The following is a 15832-nucleotide window of genomic DNA, read 5'->3' on the forward strand; positions in this document are numbered from 1 at the left end:
AGAGATGTGCCACCTTCCAGAATACCTGGATCGATACAAAGCCAATGTGTAGACCACCATGAACAATACATTATTATTATACAGTATTTATATAGCGCCAAAAAGTATGCTCAGCGCTGTACATTAGCGAGGGGGACAGAACATGAGACAATACAGTACAATACAATACACGAGGGGTTCGAGGGCCCTGCTCTTTCGAGCTTACAATCTAGGATCAATACATCATGATCTTTACAACTTTTGTACAAGTTTAATAGCCTTATGAAAGCTAGTAAGAATATGGTATAAATGCATAAATTGTTGAGAAAGGGGGTGGGCAGTATTACCACAAATGCCTGGTGAAAAGTTCCCAAAACCCCTGTCCAAAAATCAGAAAGGTGATCATTGAAGCACTAAAGCTAAACTAGGAAGTGTACTACCAAAAAAACTTAACCTGTGCTTAGTGTCTAACTACAGGGACCGTCAACTGTTGAGACTGCAGCCCCCACAGTATCTGAATACAAGATACAGTAGGTACAAATTCTAAAGCAAAAAAATGGTGCGTTTCTTCTTTAAAAAAAATGTACAAATATTAAATATCATAAAGTGAACAGTGAATATAAATCATAAAGTGCAATAAACAAAGTGCTATGTGCAATAAATTCATAATTAAAAAAAAATTCATAACTAAAAAAAACATAATTAAAAATACAGCTCACCTCCGCTTCTCACAGTCGGTGTCATAAAAAAGATAAAAGAACCACAACCATGGCCCAACATCTTCCACAAATCATGGAAGATGTAGGTTGCCACAAAATGCAAAGGGTGGACTATTCTGTTATGTCATCATGCACGCAGCTATCCTGCAAGCGTGCCGTTGTTACATGCCTGTTTCATTATACTGTATGCTTGTGAGTACCGTAAACGTGCATTAAAATTGATTTGTGGAAGATATTGGGCCATGGTTTGGGTTCTTTTACCTCTTGAGTAACACCGGCGCTGTTCTTGTGAGTGAGACTGTGAGAAGCAGAGGTGATCTTTATTACCATCAATAGGAGATCCATCAGATGCAGAGGTGCTATGCTTATTCAAGTTCCTGTAATGTGGAGGTTAATTTTTTGGTAAGCAGCTCTTTCTGAAGGTGGTGGTTGCTCACTCTGAGGTGCGATCTTGTGTTATTCCATCACAGCATCAGTGGCACGCTAATAGATAGACTTTATGGTATGTACAGTATCTGTTATGAACTTTTTGTATTTACAGTATTTTCTGGCGTATAAGACTACTTTTTATACTTGAAAATATACCCCAAAAATTGGGGGTCGTCTTATACGCGGGGTATAAAATGTGAACCTTGAGTTTGTTTGGGTCAAGCTGGCTGGATGTGCGGTAATAATGTACATACAGTATACCACGCTGAGACAAGCTGGCTCAAAACAAATGTCCCTATGACAGATTAATCTGTCAGCCTGCTGGATGTGTGGTATATACAGTATACTGCGCTGAGCCAAGTGGTTTCAAAACGTACCGGTACGTCCCTACTGTAATCAGCCCGCTGGATGTGTGTATGTACGGTAGCTGCGGCTACATACAGTATACACTGGGCTAATCACGGCGAGCAATGTATTCTACTAATGAATACAAAGCCTGCTCGGATTGGCTGAGTCAGAGAGGTGGGCTGATGATGTCACAACCTCAGCCAATCCGAGCAGACTTCGTATTTATTAGTAGAATACATCGCTCGCCGTGATTGGCCCAGTGTATACTGTATGTAGCCGCAGCTACCGTACATACACGCATCCAGCGGGCTGATTACCGTAGGGACGTACCGGTACGTTTTGAAACAGCTTGGCTCAGTATACTGTATATACCACACATCCAGCGGGCTAACAGATTAATCTGTCATAGGGACATTTGTTTTGAGCCAGCTTGGCTCAGCGCGGTATACTGTATGTACATTACTGCACATCCAGCGGGCTGTATATATACTGTATACTGTATGTAGCCGAAGCTGCCGTATTACCACACATCCAGAGGTAACCATCTGATTTGGAGTTTGATCCATATGATGACTGTCTTACAAATGTATCACAAGATGTCATTCATGAACTTATGATGTCAGAGGATGAACATGAGGATTTTGAAGGATTTTAAGTACCAGTAAGTCATAACCATTTCAATTAAAAAATCTGATGTTTTGAAATGGTTTTGCCTCGGAAGGGGGGTAGTCTTATATGGCGAGTATAGTCCAAAACCTATGTTTTAACTGGAAAATTAGGGGGTCGTCTTATACACCCAGTCGCCTTATACGCCGGAAAATACGGTAATTTTTATGAAGTGTTGGACATTTATGCACTTTATTTTTTATGCACTATAGCATTTTCGTGAGTTATAGATAATCATGATATGAAATATGTCATATTGAATGATGGACACAATTTTTTTTTAAAGTATGTATTTTTTGAATTATGAATTTATTTCACCTTGCACTTTGTTTATTGCACTTTTTGATTGATATTCACTGTTCACTTTATGATATTTATTATGTGCAATATTATTTAAAGAGGCAGCGCACCATTTTTTGCTTTAAAACCAGGAAAGGATTAAACTGAATCAAGTTGAAGAGTGGCCCTTCTGTCTGTGTGGTGTATCAGAGGTGTATATAATTTAAGCAGGAGTGAGCAATATTGAATTTGAGAGTTTTCCTTTTCCCTACATTTTGTGGAAATGAAAATTCTCAATTTCGCTCATTGTGAATCTTTAGCATAATTTTATCATTTTGACAGAATCCAATTAAATCAATGTGGAAGTTAAAACATAAGTTATTTTTAAAATATTTTAAAGGGTAAAGAGCTCCTAAATAGAGATGAGCGAATCGAACTTGGCGAAGTGGAATTTGTTTCGAATATTAGGAAAAATTCGATTCGCGCCGAATCCGAAAATTAGCAAACTTCGGATGCACGAATCGAATTTTCCCCGATCGGCCGATTTTCATCCCTTCTACAGCCGGCAAAAAGTGTCCCTGCAGAGAGCTCCGCTATTTCTGACAGTTCTCTGACAGTTCCTTCACATTTACAGCGGTTGAAACATTGTATCTATTTGTTTCCATTTAGGATACAGATGTTTTTATTCAGAAACAAATAGATACAATGTTTCAACCGCTGTAAATGTGAAGGAACTGTCGGAGAACTGTCAGAAATAGCGGAGCTCTCTGCAGATACACTTTTTGCTGGAATGGAATTCTTCTTATTTTCATCCTACTTCTTCTTCTTCTTCATCCTCATCCTCATCCTCTTCTTCTTCTTCTTCTTCTTCTTCTTCTTCATCCTCATCCTCTTCTTCTTCTTCTTCTTCATCCTCTTCCTCTTCTTCTTCTTCTTCTTCTTCTTCTTCTTCTTCTTCATCCTCTTCCTCTTCTTCATCCTCATTCTCTTCTTCTTCATCCTCATTCTCTTCTTCTTCATCCTCATCCTCTTCTTCTTCATCCTCATCCTCATCCTCTTCTTCTTCATCATCCTCATCCTCTTCTTCTTCTTCTTCTTCATCCTCATCCTCTTCTTCTTCTTCTTCATCATCCTCCTTCTTCATCCTCATCCTCATCCTCATCCTCTTCTTCTTCTTCTTCATCCTCATACTCATCCTCATCCTCTTCTTCTTCTTCTTCATCCTCATCCTCATCCTCATCCTTTTCTTCTTCATCATCCTCATCCTCTTCTTCTTCTTCTTCTTCTTCATCCTCATCCTCTTCTTCTTCTTCTTCTTCATCCTCATCCTCCTCTTCTTCTTCTTCATCATCCTCATCCTTCTTCATCTTCTTCTTCATCTTCTTCTTCATCTTCATCCTCATCTTCATCCTCATCTTCATCCTCATCTTCATCCTCTTCTTCATCCTCTTCTTCATCCTCTTCTTCATCCTCTTCTTCATCCTCTTCTTCATCCTCTTCATCCTCTTCTTCATCCTCTTCTTCATCCTCATCTTCATCCTCATCTTCATCCTCATCCTCATCCTCTTCTTCATCCTCATCCTCTTCTTCATCCTCATCCTCATCCTCTTCTTCATCCTCACCCTCTTCTTCATCCTCACCCTCCTTCTTCATCCTCATCCTCATCCTCATCCTCTTCTTCTTCTTCATCCTCATCCTCATCCTCTTCTTCTTCTTCCTCATCCTCATCCTCTTCTTCTTCTTCTTCTTCTTCTTCTTCATCCTCTTCTTCTTCAATTGAAGCTGCTTCTGCTCCGCCACTCTGCCATTGGACTCTTGATAGTCGTCTCCCCACACTGCTGCTGGGGGGACTTTTTAACATAGGCCTCTGTATGGCCTTCAATTTAAGCTGCTTACGCTTCCCCACTCTGCCATGGGCCCCTGTACCACCTCCTCATGCTGCTGCCAGGCCCGTAATCTGCCATGGGCCCCCGTACCGACTCCTCATGCTGCTGCCAGGCCCGTAATCTGTCATGGGCCCCTGTACCGCCTCCTCATGCTGCTGCCAGGTCCAGAGTGTGTCATGGGTCCCTGTACGGCCTCCCATTGCTGCTGTCTCCATCGCCACACTCTGCCATGTGCCACTTTCAGGTCTCCTCACACTGCTGGTGGGTTCCATTTTGTCATAGGGTGCTGTATGGCCTCCCATTGCTGCTGCCTCCAACGCCACACTGTGGCTCCACACTCTGGTTTTGGCCCCATGACTGCCCAAATGAGTGAAGTGTGCGGTGATTCTAAGATCGACGGCACTCATCTGCATGTCATACTGACTGACAGTATTATTTGTCTTCCCCAGCAGACTCCAAGGGCATTTAAATTAAAGGTACAGTGTTCTGCACTAATATAAAGGCTCTCTGAAGCCTAGAAACACCCTTTTTATAAGTTAAATTCGCAGCGAATATATTCGACTCGAATCAAATTTATTCCTCGAATTCGCCGAATCAGCCGAATCGAATTTTTGAATAATTCGCTCATCTCTACTCCTAAAGGTTATGGAAGTCCAACTCAACTACATTTGTCCTGTTCTTTTGCCAAAAAGATAGCCTTTTATTAGCCTCATTATTGTACATTTTTTCACAGAAAGAACAAACAACAGTGAAAAAAAGGAAAATACAATTTTTAAAGGGACATTGCACAAATAATGATCAAATTACAAATGATAAAGAGCAAGCTAAAATAACTCCACTAATCCTTAATTATATGAATAAATCATTGCAGAATAGTGATTGGTGAATCTATCTGGGTTTGGGTGAATATTATTGGAAATTTGGTGAACCTGACCTTAGAGAAGAATTCTACTGAAATCTTGGTGTTAAAGTATATGTCAACCCTTACCTTGTAAAACAACCCATTCAATTTCAAATGAAATGAAAGACAAAATATTTATGTGTATTGTCATATAGGGCCCAAGCTTTCCAGCAAGCTGCTTGTAAAAGTAAGTTGTCTTTACCGGTCTCCCAAAACAGGCCAGCAGTCCAGAAAAACAACCTAGCTTACTTCAGCTAAGAACAGAACACTAAATAGTCCATAACTCTGATTCAAATGGAACACAATGTAATGGCTTTCCGCTGCTCTACTGGTTTCCTTCCAACTTCAGGGCTTTCAAAGAAGAGCAACTGTGGCTCAATCCCAAGATTAGTTCACCTTTCTCTCTCAGGTGTGTCCAGCTGTCTCTCTCACAACCAGGTGCCAACTGTTCCTCTTCTCTTTGAAGACTCCCCTTGCATGTGATTTAACCCCCTTAGGACCAGAGTCCCTGTAATCAGGGTTTAGAAGTTCATCACACCCAAAACTCTTTGAACCTTTAAAATTTCATGTCCCTAATAAGGACCTTCAAACCATCCCCATTAAAGGAACCTCAACCCAAATGGTGGGAAATTATACCTGCCATTCAGGATGCAATCCTGGCGTCCAGTACAATAAACATGATAAATAACTTCTTTTTTTAAAAAAATAAATTATCACATACCATCTGTTCTCTGGGGCTTGGAGAACTATGGGTAGTGAAACAGCAGCACACTTATCTTCACAGTAAATGGTCATGCAGGGGGGGATTTCAGCACAGTCTTGGCCATTGGAGGACAGGCTGGCTGCTCTCCCAGCACAGCCAAAAAACTGACCACATTGGAAAGGATGGGCTCTCATGCCTAGTATAGTCAGTTTGAAATAGAAATCAGGGGGACTGGCAGGACCACCAGGGATTTCACACAAAGGAAGCAATACAAAGATAACAGGATACTTTTAAACACAGTATATGGTATAACAGACACATATCAGGAATAATAAATATTGGGGTGACATATTCTTTAAAGTCTGGTCAATTGTAGAGCTAATATGTAAAGTACTGCCAAAAAGGCATGGGAAGCTGTGCACTGCCAAGAGGGACATGTATTTATGCAAAAAAAACAAAACAAAACAAAACAATATGATGCTTCTGGGAGATGATCTTTTTATGTGGCTTCAAGGGCAAAATTGCAAATACAGTTATACAGTACAAACCCTTTAAATAACAGAACAGAATAGCACTAAAAGTGAGCGCTCTTGTGGGTAAGCAGCTGAACACTCAAGGAAACCAAAAACAGCCTTGTAATAAACGTATAAAAATATGTGCAGCGCTAATTAGTAAATTATAATAAAATATATATAAGAAATGTCTCCAATGATAAGAACATAAATTAGTGACAGTCTCTATATGATGAATATAGCGTGATCTACAGCTTTCAATCCAGTGGTGGTGCTCCCAGTGGTAAGGTAAGAATTACGCACTCACCAGAAACATAATTTAATTACGCAGTATGTAAATCAACACGGATCCAATTCACTGATATAGGTCTGGACTGGAACTCAGGGTAGGTTCTCCTTCAAGATGATATGGGTATGAGCCCTCAATGGATGTAGGTATATCCAGCTGGCCAGAGGTCCCTTTAAGGGATAGGTGGGTAAAGATGCCTGTTTACAGGTGCTTCCCTCTCTGGGTCTGGTGGACAGGAGACTGAATCGCAGCAGGGCTCTATAAATAATAAAACTCCTCAAGGGAGACCAAGGAGAGTGTCCATAGTGTAGTAATTATTGTCAAAAATGTATTCAGTAACAAAAAGATTCCATAATACACGTGTATCAGTTAAGCAGCGTCAGGTATGTAAAATGACTGATCATCCAGGATCTAAGATGACCGCTGGGCCTCCTCTAACGCGTTTCGTGCTCATGCACTTCTTCAGAGGTGGAGGCTAAGTCAAACTTAGAAGCAGGAGGTTTTACTACAAGAATTAAGATATTGCACAATATAAAGCAGTGTAAAATTGACCAGCAGCAAGACAATTGTAAATAGCAAGGCTAGCCCACATTTGCAAGAAAAAAGAGCATAGACAGGGGTTTAACTACAAGAATTAATATATTATATAGCCTACAGTAGTGTTAAATTGGCCAGTAGCAGGGCAATTTTAATGAGGGAAAAAAGTCTAGTGGTTAATAATAAGTGCTCTATGCCTGACTTTAATTTTATCTATGGGTATAGGGGGTGCGGTGAATGTGAGTGGTATAATGTAAGTTGGTTTGGGTGCTTACTGTCCTTGCACCTGTTTTTTTTTTACTTTCATGCAATTTAATAAGTGAATGCTCTGCTTTGAGCACCCCAAATGTAAAAAAGGTCATATCAACAAAAATAAAAACCCACAAAAAAATTAAAACCCTGAAAATTACCCTTTTTTTAAAGGGAAGCTCTGCAGCAAAACAAGAGTAGTTTACCCTAAAGTAAAGACCCTATCAATATAAAATAAAAATATACTGGCAACATAAATCCAAAAATACCAACCCATGAAACAAAAGATATTTTTTAAAGGGAAGCCCTACAGCAAAGGAAAAGGGGTTGATATGGATATAATGATAAAATCATAAAAAAGGCGGGAAAGGGGCTGATTGTTTAAAGAGCTAGTAATGAAAATGAAAACGCTGTTTCTTTCCCTAAGCAGTGTATTAGCTTTTCCTACAACATTTTCAAATTTATGGACACTATTGCTGACCTATGCCCCCCCCCCTTTATAATGAAGGGTCTGATTTAATAAACAACCCCCTTATTGGCCCTCATAATCTTGTTGGACATAGTCAAAAAGCTATACAGTGCATACTCACAACATTCCCTTGGAATACATGTAGAAGCAAACTGGAACCTCATCCCTAATTACAAACCATTTCACCAGAAAGGCAGTAACTGGGCCACTGAAAGCATGTTTTTGTCAGACAAAATCAGCTACAGCACACTACATATAAAAGCTATATATAATTCTACCATAACCCAGTTGGATAATAGAAGTAAATACATAGCATATACCTTCATTTTAAACATCTGGATGATTAAAGGGAGGTTGAGGAGGTCATATTGAAAAACAGCCTAATGTCTCTAAGGACCCATATAATAACATTAATATATTGGCAATATTATAGTAAATATAATAATAGACATTTCAAAAAAGCAAAATGATCCTTAAAAAAAATGAGCGCTGAAAGTGAAATCACTTACATGGGTCGGACATTTTTACAGCGCTTTTTAAATCCATGATGAGATGTTAACAACTATGTATAGCACAGTTTCAGATGTTTCAGTTTTCAATGCAATGAACCATGAAAATTAAATAAACTCTTTTCAGTCACCAAAGAGCGTAGCTCTCTGGGTAGGGAACACTTAAGGCATCGGCCTATTTTTATATTGTCCAAGGTTGTCCTTTTCACAAAAAGTCAGCTGGTTTGAATTCCCTGTGTTATGATGTCTAATATCTAAATGGAATTTTCTTCAAAGAGCTGTGTGATTGATTGACCCTCGGTTGAACGTTTTGTTTTTATTTTGAGGCTGACAATAATGTCCGTTGGCATGTGTTCTACTTCAACAGCGTTAGGACGCCATGAAGCTATCTTTATGAGTCATCCAACCACAATACTAAATACATGTCAGCAAAGGAAATATTATCCGAAATGAGAAAAATCCCTTTGATGTACTTCACCATGCAGAGAGTTGTGCGAGTTTTGGACGCATTATCTGCTTGGAAGAAATGGTGAATGCTTACACTATTTTTTAGCCTACCCCAACCCTCCGGGACCACCCATTGCTTGAAAACAGTTCTGCTCTTTCAGCAGCAAACTGTGTCATTTGGTTTTTAGTACATTCACTTGCTACTCCGCTTTGTTTATGTTAGAGAGAGCCAAAGTGAAAGATGAAATGTTTGCAATGGTGAAGTACAAAGTCGACTTGATTTTTCTCAGCTTTGAGAACTTACTATTGATTTTTTTTTAATCTGCAGTGAGAGAATTTTCATTGCGGCAGTTGAGGGGTGGAAGTTTATGGAGGGAAAACAAAAACAGTCCAAACTGAGAGTTTCTGTCAGATATTCATAGAAAGCGGTAGTTCTGCTTAGCCAGCAGAGCCCTCGTGAGACAAAATGGCTGTAAATAGAGAGAATAACAAGATAAATGGAAGTTTTGCAGCTGCAAGTAAAATATTGAGAATCTGCACTTTTCTATTGATCTTTATGATCCTGTTGCCAAGAGGCAGTTTGTGGTGACAAAATATGTTGACAACTGCATATCTCACACTGGTGAAAAATGTGGAGACGGACTCCCATATGTCCGCACTGTTACACTACAGACAAATTGTCCTGTTACAGATAATTCTTTATGGAAAGACTGTTAGGTTACATAAAGAAGTTTTATTTTTTACCAAAAACCTCGAGCTAATATTTTCAGTTGTAATTGGGAACTTTCACGAGTAAAATATTATATTTTTCTTCTATACATGTCTGCATTTTTTTTTTTTAAAAGATGGATTAAGAAACAACTTTTGCGAAACCTTGTAGCTGTACCAGAATAGGAAATAACACCTAAATGCATTTTCTGGATAGAATACACTTATATTATTAAACATTTTGAAGCTGAAGATGGAAACTAATTTTTATTAAAGTTGTATACATTACAAATGATATAAATTCACATTGTGGTGGGTGGGTTTTTGCCATTATGTGCAACTATGCACAGCACACTTGCACACTGCACACTATGGTAGACTTACTTGAACAATGCTACCTCCTCCAGGGCTCAGATTGCTGATTCTCACAATGCAACCAATGCTATCTCCCTCGCCTTCGCTTTCAGTTGCCTAGGTACTTCTCTTCAGCCATTGGCTGGCCACAGGTTATGTAGCTCATGCACGTGCACTGTGTAGAGTATATAGAAAATGAAGAATTGCATCTCGTAATTTTTCAAAGCAGGACTTCTGTTTTACTTTAATCATCTCAAGTCCAGACACTTTCAAACCCTCCTGTCCAGTTCAGTCCATCTTTCAGCACTGTCATACTTTGAATGACAATTACTCAAGTCTTGCAACACTGTACTCAAAATAAAATTTTATACTTTTTTTGAGACTGATAGAGCTTTTTTTTGGTGGTATTTAACTTCATCAAACTTACTTTTTTGCTATATAAATGAAAAACGACCACAAATTTTGAAAAAAAAAATATTACTTAGTTTCTGTTTTAAAATCTTGCATATAAATACTCTATAAATTCAGGCAAAAAAATATTCTGCTTCATTGCTTTCATTAGAATAACCCAATTCAGTTTATCTTAGTTACAACATAGGCATACTTACAATTACATCCCAAAACACATTCTGTTATGCCTCCTGAGTATGCACAGAGGGCCAAAAATTCTAAGAGTACCTTCAGGAGTTCCAGGGGCATTAATTATGCATCTAATTTCCTTACTACCTATCACATTTTGGAGGCCCTGTAGTACCAGGACAGTGGAAACACAAAATGACCGTATTTTTGAGAGTAAAAACCTAAAAAAATTTTTAGAGCCATGGTGAGTCTTTGGAAGACTATTTTTTGCCAAGAGTTTTTGAGAAATGCAGAAATAAAATTAAAATAATTTTTTGACACAAAGTTAGCAAATTGATAAGATATTTCCCACACACAGCATGGGCATACTTTGAATTACACCTCAAAACACATTCTACTCCTCCTCCTGATTATGATGATACCACACTTGTGAGACTTTTTCAGTGTCTGAATTGATTATATACCAGACATTTTATTGTGTGTATTACATAAACCAATTCATAGTGTAAAAACCAATGTACTGTAATACATAATGTAGCATCACCTATACCAGTCCTTATTGCTATGAGCCAAGCAGGCTACTGGTACGTTGCTGCCCCCAGGAATGTCATGTTCACTGGCCAGGAAGTACAGGAAGCTGAAGAAAGTTAGAACAAAAGAGTTCCTGTGGTTCCAGGAGTGCAGTTGTCTGCAGAGGATTGCTGGGAATGGAATATTACAGGAAACATAGTCAGCGGGATTTGCAGATTGGTCAGTTTAGGTGCAAGTAGAGACATGGTCAGCAACAGGCAATGGATAGGTCCAGGAAGTAGGCAGAAATGTGGTCAATAAACAGTCCAGGGTTAGTGCAGGCAGAAGGCAGTGGCAACACTGCACCGATGTCATGGCGATCAGGGACACTGTAACTGGTGTAATGGTGATCAGGGACACTGTAACTAGTATGGTGGTGTTCAAGGACACTGTAACTGGTGTGGTGGTGATTACAGACCCTGTAACTGGTGTGGTGGTGATTACAGACCCTGTAACTGGTGTGGTGGTGATTACAGACCCTGTAACTGGTGTGGTGGTGATTACAGACCCTGTAACTTGTGTGGTGGTGATCCGGGACACTGTAACTAGTATGGCGGTGATCAGTGACAATATAACTGGTGTGGAGGGGATCAGGGACACTATAACTGGTGTGATGGTGATAATGGACACTCTAAATGGTGTGGCGGAGATCAGAGACACTGAGATTGGTGTGGCAGTGATCAGGGAAACTGTAGCTGATGAGGCAGTGATCAGGGACAATATGAGTGGCATGGTGATTATCAGGGACAGTATGACTGGTGTGGCGGTGATCAAGGACATTGTGGGTGGTGTGGCGGTGATTGGCGACACTGTGAGTGGGGGGCAGTGATTAGGGACAGTCGAGTGGTTTGGCAGTGATCAGGGACACTGGGACTAGTGTAGTGGTGATCACGGAAATCATAACTGGTGTGGCAGTGATCATGGACACTGTAACTGGTGTGGCAGTGATCACGAATACCGTAACTGGTGTGGCGGTGAAAAGACCCACATTGAGTGGGTGGCAGTGATTAGGGACACTGACTGCTGACAGTGAGTTAAAAAATGTAATTTTGTTTTACATTTTTAAACTTGTTTTTAACATACTGTCACCCTAGCAGTACATTGTCACCAAAGTGATACTGTACTACACTGGAGGGGTGATCAGTTTTTTTTTTTTTTTTTTACACTAATTGTTTTTACAGCCATGATGGCTATAAAAGCAATCATTTCACACTCTCTGACTGCATTGCGAAATACTATGATAGCTGTGACTGGCCACAGCTATCATATGGTACAGGGTTGCAGTTAAGGGCCCTGTACTATGTGATCTCTGTGACCGATCACATAGATCACATAGTAGTAAACAATGATGCCAAGAAATTACATATTGTTTACTTCTGTCCATGTGATCGTTGATTGGCTACAGCGGCACATGGAACCAGTGCTATTCACAATGACCCAATACAATGATCAACGTTCCACTATGTTCGGTGGTCACAGCGTGTGGTCACAGCGTGTCGCACTGCTGTACACTTCTAGGGTATGTCCACCCAAATTAGAGCTGCTCAGGGGCGGACTGACAACTCATGGGGCCCCCGGGCAATAGGGGATCATGGGGCCCCTGTGTCCTTATCCCAAACTCAAAAAAGCCTATGAAAAAGGTACCAGGGGCATTTTATGGGGCCCCCTACTGACCCCGGGCCCTCGGGCAGTGCCCGAGTTTCCAAATGGTCAGTCCGCCCCTGGAGCTGCTCCAGTCTGGCGTTTATGTACTATGAATGGATAGGAAGCTGTGAAATTACAACTGTGGTTATGGACATTTAAATATTTTCATATGCTTAACAAGAAAATAAATATACCCTCATTGCTTCTGTAGTTTCAGCCACCTTGAAACCTCTGTGGATCCATAGAGTTCACAAACAGTAAAGTCTTTAAGTTAGGTCCCAGCATTCTGTTCCTCCCTCTACCTGTTTGTTCATATTAGAGATTAGAAGGCTGGCAGGCTACCAGGTTACTGTTGAGTGGGGGGAGCAGGGGGAGCTAAGCTGCTGAAATGAAAGTGGAAGTGTTTTCTACTGAAAACTTTGAAGATGAATTATAAAATTATAGTTTCTACTTTAAAGTACAATTGAACCCTCAGAATTTATTACCAGGCTGCTAGCACAGTAATAATTATGCCTCTTTAAGTTTTTTTCATCTACTGCAGCACTGGGTGAGTCAGACTGCTGTTCTTGCACACAAGCAGCAGCAGCCCAGCTCATCGACATGACCCCCTGAACACTGCTCTAATCTGTAATACTGCTCAGGGAGCAAGATAGATGTTGATTAGAGCAGTGTTCAGTATGGCATGACAGGCCGCAGAAGAATCAGATGGGTGCATCATGTGTGTGAGAGCTGCGATCCCACTCTCCTATTTACTGACAGCACAGGGTTTTCAACCTTGATGCACTACTTAGTTGATAAGGAAAAGAGGCATAGGAATTTCTGCAAATGCAGCCTGGGTGCATTACAGTAATAAAGGGTTCAATTGAGCTTTAAACAGAAACTTTAATTGCTGGGTCCGCTTTATTTTAAAGGATATACTCAATTTTTAAAAATAAAAATAAAACTGCTTTAAAATAAAAATTGTAAAATAAAAATAATAAATGCACATTTTTTTTAAAGTAAAAAAAATGTGCATTTACTTTTTTTTTTTTTCTTGAGCCTGGAAAGCATTGCACCAGCGATCAGCAGATCACTGGTGCCATGCAGAACTTCAGCAGACTGTCAGTGTTAGCTGTCTGCTTGTACCTTGTACAGGCAGACAGTTTTACACTGACAGGAAGACTCCATGAACTACAACAGCACTCAACAGCGCCATGGTAGTTCATTGAGAAGTACAAGCCGACATCCACAAAGGATGTTGGTACTTGTAGTTCATTCATTCTCAGAACTGTGAAGGAATGATGCCCCCGTGTGGGTGTTTTCAAAAAGTGACAGCTGGTACAGGGAACTTCTCTCCATACTGCTGTCACAGGGAGAGAAGGCATTGGGCAGCAGCTGCAATAGTGTTACACATTCCACTCTAAAAATGGGAAGAACATGTAACATGTTCCCAAAGGAGAACTTATCCTTTAAAAGTATATATTATTTAATCTTATTGGAATATTTATAAAAAAATAAATCTTTATTTTACAAATTAATATTTAACCAATTCAGCTCTTTGAACCTGTATGCCCCTATGGACTAAAGCAATTTTTACATTTGTGCTATAGGCCTGTAAATTCAGCAATAGTATTGTCATTACTAAAGATAACAAAGTAATACATGTATCATTATTTTAGGACAAACATACATTTCTTTTAGTGATATTGTGTTTAAAAAAATTATTTTATTTTTTCTGCAATCCATAGACAAAAAACATAAAACATAAAATTAAAAACACACTTTTTTCTATTTTAGTAGTTTTAGTTTAAAGAAAAAATTTTAAACTATACCTTGTCCTGTTTAGAATTACACAAAAATTATGATTCTGGTACAAAGCATTGCAAAGTTAATTAGAAATGAAATAAAGTTTTTTTCAATTATCATTTTTGAATGTAACACTAATAAAATTAGCAAACAAAATAAAAAAACACAAACTTTAGGATTTATTGGCTAAAAAAAACAGAAATAAGGAAAAATAATCAGCAGCAAAATAATGGCTTTGAGGAGTAGGGGAAGAATGCGTTAAATAGGGTTGATTAACTAAGGGTAATAAGGGGTAACTTGAAAAATGTGTTTTTATACTGTAAATACTTTAGTTAGGCAATTAAAGCACATACATATAAGTGTACAATAAAGTGCAGTCAATCAGGAAGGGTAGAAGCATACATAAATCAAGAACCATAAGACAATGCACAGTGTCACAGATATGACTGCCCATGATGAGAAAAGCACAAGGTATGAAATAAACTACCCATAGAAGACTGCAAAATACATATTCAAGGAAAATACACTGCAAAGGGATGAGAACAGGGCTCGTCAAAAACGTAAACAGAACAACCACATGCTCCCATGGCACAAGGTGCTCTATGGGGATCAAAGAAATTGGTGTAGCAGACTTGGATAGAGGTAGGAAGACAAGGAAAAGAGGGATGGCTCAGGGAAGAGGAAAAAATATAACAAAGTAAGTGAAGAGGATAGTAAGGGAGCCTAGACTGGTACAGAGGGAGTGTGAGGGTAGGAAGGGAGTGGAGGGTAGCAAAAGGGAAGGGGGGAAAGGAGGACAGAGGGAAGAAAGAGAGGTAAAAAACACATAAGCACCAGAAAATATAAGGCTTGGTATAAGTTTCCCAGCAGCACTGACAGCCATCACAAAATAAAACCAGTAAACCTATGCCATTTATAATTGTTTACCTGTGCCTCTAAAAGAACTAGTGAGGTCCTCAATCTTTTTAATAACATTAACTCTAGTACATAAAAGCTTCAGGGCCAAGCTGCATTGGCCAGGTGAATGATGATGGTAGCTGTAAAATGGGAAGTAACCTGGAGTAGTCTGAATAGTAACTGGTGAGCCTGAGCCTAGAAATGTGAGTACTACCATATAGTAAAAATTGATATCTCCCATATATTTAGGTCTACACAGAACAGTGTGTTTCAGTCTAACTGGCCCAAAAAAAATCTGTTCAGGAGCAATCACATCTGTTCTAGAAAGGAGGGTAGAAGACATATAGGAAGAGTCTATAGTAGATACAGGAGC

The 15832-nt window shown here is 39.4% G+C and overlaps 1 protein-coding gene across 1 annotated transcript in view; it reads left to right on the plus strand.

Moving 5' to 3' along the window:
- Positions 1-15832, plus strand: part of PRDM6 (PR/SET domain 6) — a 188158-nt gene that overhangs the window by 129213 nt on the left and 43113 nt on the right. The gene's annotated exons all lie outside the window — the stretch shown is intronic.

Source organism: Staurois parvus, unplaced genomic scaffold (assembly GCF_062004578.1).
Source record: "Staurois parvus isolate SC_StPar_1 unplaced genomic scaffold, SC_StPar_1.0 ptg000004l, whole genome shotgun sequence".
Taxonomy (NCBI): domain Eukaryota; kingdom Metazoa; phylum Chordata; class Amphibia; order Anura; family Ranidae; genus Staurois; species Staurois parvus.